Source organism: Lagopus leucura, unplaced genomic scaffold (assembly GCF_019238085.1).
Source record: "Lagopus leucura isolate 7727_CA_CO unplaced genomic scaffold, USGS_WTPT01 34741-1_obj-0_obj, whole genome shotgun sequence".
Lineage (NCBI taxonomy): Eukaryota > Metazoa > Chordata > Aves > Galliformes > Phasianidae > Lagopus > Lagopus leucura.
This window is the reverse complement of record NW_024963324.1, coordinates 6,198-10,933: the sequence shown is the minus strand read 5'-3', so window position 1 is coordinate 10,933 and position 4,736 is coordinate 6,198. Positions and strand designations below refer to the sequence as shown.

The window sequence follows — 4,736 nt, the reverse complement described above, 5'->3', positions numbered from 1 at the left end:
ACCATGGGGAAAGACAAAGATGGGAACGCATGCCCAAAACCAGTCTGGAATTTGAGTGTGGTGAGCACCTCTGTCTTTAGTGTTGGTAACTCTAAACGCAGCGGTTGCTTTATTTACTGTCGGTTTGTCACAGTGATGATCTCTGTGGCATCATCCAGGGCACTGCCTGCTCTGCACAATATGAGGAGTTGGACTCCCAGGGGTTGCATCCGGGATGGAGTTGGGATTAAAATGATGCTGTTGTGTGTTGTCTGAGATAGCAGAGAAAATGCAGTAAGTGCACGGCCTGCCTGCTGGAGCAAAGTGCTGCAAGGCACAGACAGATGGCTGGTGCTGGGTACGGTGCACAGAGCTCCCAGCCGGAATCAGAGCTCTGAGGTCTGTTTTGAACTCTGTTAATACAAAACTCTCTCACTTCCCTGCTTTCTTAACTGCTATGACAAACCAAACTAACCAACAGCCCTGAAGCCCTAACGCTCCTTTTGCAGCTACTTGAGACCTCTGCCATCTCCCATTGTTTCTGTTCTGGTGATTTGGTCGGTGGACTTCAGTGAGCTTCCAGTGATGCTGTTGTTGCTGTTGTTTTTAAAGAGGGAATGCCCAAAGGGTTCCAGTCTGAAAAGGGCTCACATTTGCACTGTGATCAGGAACAGGTCGGGATGTTCCTCATTCTCACTTGGCCCCAAGTATGAGGTGAGCTGCTTTTTGCAGGAGCTGACTGGCATCGCTGCCAGATGCCTTTGCTTCCCACTTACTTGCCTTATTGCTAATTCAGAAAGAAAAATTGGAGTGGTGGGGCTGGTCATGTATTGGCAGTGCACCAAATAGCAGAAGAGAGAAATAGGCAGGGCGTTGCAGGTGCAAACTTCTTCTCTTCCTGCCGTTGCATGTTTTTGTTATTCTGGATAAAGCAGAGCACCCCGGCCTTGTCTGGGGTCTGCAGGCACAGCTCTGACGGAAGAGGTAGCAGGAGGGCTGTTGGAACAGTGACTGTGGTGTTTTAAAGTAGCAGCTGAGCACAAATGTTTCCTGTTGGGCTTCATGAGAGAAGGGGCACAGGCAGATACAGCTCCCACAGTGCTTCTGTTAGCTGGCTTCTGTTGTGAATGCTGAAACCTCAGGCTTCCTGGACTGACTGCAGATTTTCACTTCACTGGGGTATTTGCAGTGCATGATTGTCATACTGTAATACTTGAATAAACCTTTTTTCTGTCTCTGGGCGAGCACTTGCACTTCCCCCTCCTGCTCTGTGTTGTTCTAGTCTTTCAACTGACTTTTGTCTCCCAAGCTTCAGGGAGTGATGCACCAAAAGAAACACTGGTCGCTCCACCAGAGCAGAGTCCCATTCAGGAGGGAAAATCTCCGATCCCTGAAGATGCCTGGTGCACAGATGGGTCCAGCAAGGGCAACCCGAGCAAGTGGAGAGCAGTAGCGTACCATCCTTCCAGCGAGACGATCTGGTTCGACGAGGGGGATGGTCAGAGCAGCCAATGGGCAGAACTGCGAGCCGTGTGGATGGTTATGAGCAAGAGAGCCGGTGATGGTATCCTGAACATCTGCACAGATAGTTGGGCTGTGTGCCGGGGGCTCACTCTTTGCATGGCACAGTGGGCCACCCAGGAATGGACTATCCACTCCCCCGATCTGGGGCAAGGACGTGGTTGGAGATACGGAATGCAGTCAGACACAGGACTGTAAGTGCTACCGAGCTTCTGGTCATCAGCCCAGTGGCGTGGCCTGCTTGCACACTTGACACTCACCCCGTGTATCTGCTCATTCCTAGGTGAATCTAAGTGGTTTCGACCCAGGCCCAGTGGTGGTGCACTGAGTGCTTCCTTCAGTGCCGAGCTCTCAGGAAGCACGAATCGCTGCAGGTCTGATGGCTGCCTTCCACAGCACAACAGTGATGGGGATAAGGAGCTCATCCACCCTCCCGCCCTCGTTTCTCCTGGCTCTGCTGAAGATGCTGACCTGAGCCCAGCAGCCATTGCAGTCCCCAGCCTGGATTGTGACCCAGTGTCTTTGCAGTGCAGCCCAGCCAAGCGGAGTCCGAGTGCCCGGCCAGCAGCAGCTCCACGAGGAGCGGGTCGGCATCGCTGAGGAGCAGCTGAGCCTCTTGGAGGAGGGCTTAGAACCAGGCAGCCGGTCCCAGGCAGCGGGCAGCGCACACAGGGGTGGTGCAGTCACACTTCTCTCCAAATTCGGTGCTTGATTAAATCCAAACAGATCTTTATTCTGTGATGAGCAAACCATGCTGTCTACCAAGTGATGTCAAAATATTCTTTCTCGCCCTTCACTTCCCTTTCCTGCATGTGATACAGCAGCCCGCTGATCATCAGGGGCTCAATTTGCCATGAGGGAGTGTCAGAGGTCACTGAAGGCTTCGTTGGCTGTCAGAGGGCTCCACTGATGATCAGAGATCTTCACTGAGGTCAGAGGGCTTTGCTAATCAGTAGAGGGTGTCATCGGTCATCAGAGGAGATTTGAGGTGCCCGAGGGAGGGGATTTGGGGATTCCTTGTTGGGTAGGTAGTGATGGAGGGGAAGTGGGACTGAAGGGCTGAAGCAGATCCAAGTGAGGGGCAATTGGCTGCGATAAGAGAAGGGGGTAAAAGGAGGCCGTAGAGAAGGTGGAAGAAAGGGTGAAGGGTTTGGGAGGAACTGGAAGGAAGGACTGGAAGAGAGCAGAGGGAGGGTACTGGGGCTACTTGGCAGCACAGGGAGCTGTCCTTTTTGGAGCAGGCAGCACAGAAGGGATGGAGAGGCCCATGGGTGCAGCACATGGAGTGCGGGGTATGGAGCTGGGGACCCCTCCCACCACTTAGAGGTGGCCTCTGCCAGGCAGGAGCAGATGCGAACAGCCCCTGCTGAGCATGGGGACGCAGACACAGAGCGTGGCTCTGCTGAGGGCTTTATTGATCACTGGAGGATGTCAGAGCTGATCACATCCCTAGGACACCTCGAGACCCTCTTCCTCTGCACAGATGTCCAAAGCATGAGGGAAGCTCTGCAGGTGGCAATGGTCCCCCTGGTACGGGGCAGGGATGGCGCCCTCCATCGCATCCATCCCCAGGCCCTGACACACAGTGCTCAGAGCTCCAGAGATCCCCAGGGTCCCTCAGTGTCTGTGCTGCAGTGCCACCCTTATTGTAACAGACTTCTTCCATACGTCCAATCTAAACTCTCTAACTCTTTCCCCTTCTTTCTTGCAGCCCCCCTGAAGATACCAAAGGCCAGAAGAAGAAGAAGGCAGCAGAACCTTATGCTCGCACTGCATACAAATGCTACAGGAGCAGAAACAAACCGGGGAGCTCTGGGTTCCTCCCGGGGAGGCAAAACTGCACAGAGACACCCCAGCTGTGTTTGGCAGTGCCCTCCCTGCCTCCCCCGCTCCTCGTGTGATCCCACTGCTGAGCCAGGATCGAGCTGCCCAGTGCCGCAAAGCACCGTCCAGAGCTGGGCCGGGACCTCCTCCCCTTCCTCTCCTGCAGCTTGGCGTGCAGCCTCACCTCCTCCTGTGGCAGAGCTGCTGATCCCACGCGTGCCATCAGGATGCTCCTCTAACCCAGAGCTCCTGCCCCCCCGCCAAGAAAAAGCAAACCAACCCCCCGCCGCCAGCACGGCCCCGCAGCAGGGAACGCACGCAGCTTCATGCCGCTCCCCTTCACCCTACCTTAGGATAGGTTATTATGTCCTACGTCAGAGACCAAAGGAGCACTGATCTGGAAATTGGTACGAAACACAGCAGCGTCACTTTAAAACGCAAGTTGTGTTTTTGTTGTCATGGGTATTACAGCCCAAAGGTTGTAATAAAGTTCATGCAAAGGAGGACAAATTACAGGTGTTCCATACACAAAAGCAAAGAGGAAAGGTGTGAGGGTGTTTCCCAATGAGGAGTAAGATTCCAGAAAGGGACACATGCAGAGACCCCAGAGGGATATGGAGGCAAACACTAACTGCTACAGAAGCAATGGTACAGAGAGAGAATTCACTGCTAGGAGGAGCTCCCAGTCCAGTGAAGAAGATTCACAGCACTGGCTGCAGGTTTGTCTTTTAATTAAAAACAATATTTAAAAAGAATCTGGATTTTTTGAGCTAACTATTATAAATACTAGTGGGGGGGATTGCTAAATGGTGCTGCAAACAAGGTGGGGGTGGAAGAGCCATGGCATGGGAGGTATCTTTATGCCTATCTGCACAGCAGGCCCTGCTGCCCCTGCTTCATCTCTCCACAGGAGCTGCCCCTGCTGGAGTCTCTTCTGGCCGTAGTGAGCCAGGGCCATTCCCCTCCATCCGCCCTGCCTGCTGCCCATCCCCACGGCAATTCACAGCACTGGGCAGCGCAGGGGAGCTCTGTGAAACGCCCTCTGCATCCAGCTGCACAAAGGACTGCAGGGAGAGAGGAGGGCTGGGGCTGCTGGTGGCAGCTGAGGGACACCGTGGGCCATCCTTGGTGCCTGTCCTGCTCCGGAGGCGGGCGTGGGGAGCTGGGGGGCTGTGACACAGCACAAATGACTGCAGGCAGAGGGACGTAGCAAATGGAATGCAAAGCTTTTAATAACCTATCCTAGAGTACAACGAGAAACAGAAACAACAGTAATCCTAAAATTCCAGTCCCACCACAGCTGAGCTCCCGGACAACATCCCATCCCACTGCTGTGCTGACTCGGAGGACGGCTCGGTTGTGGAGGGGAGGGATGGGGCCGCTGGCAGGGCCCCTGGAACGCTGCCGCTGCT

General features: G+C 54.3%; 1 long non-coding RNA gene across 1 annotated transcript; it reads left to right on the top strand.

Annotated features, from left to right (window-relative positions):
- The first annotated feature begins 1,566 nt into the window (after positions 1–1,566).
- On the top strand, positions 1,567–4,027 carry LOC122191079. Its single transcript, XR_006182300.1, has 3 exons — positions 1,567–1,694; positions 1,784–2,431; positions 3,212–4,027. It is a non-coding gene; the product is annotated as an uncharacterized LOC122191079 (long non-coding RNA).
- The last annotated feature ends 709 nt before the right edge of the window (positions 4,028–4,736 follow it).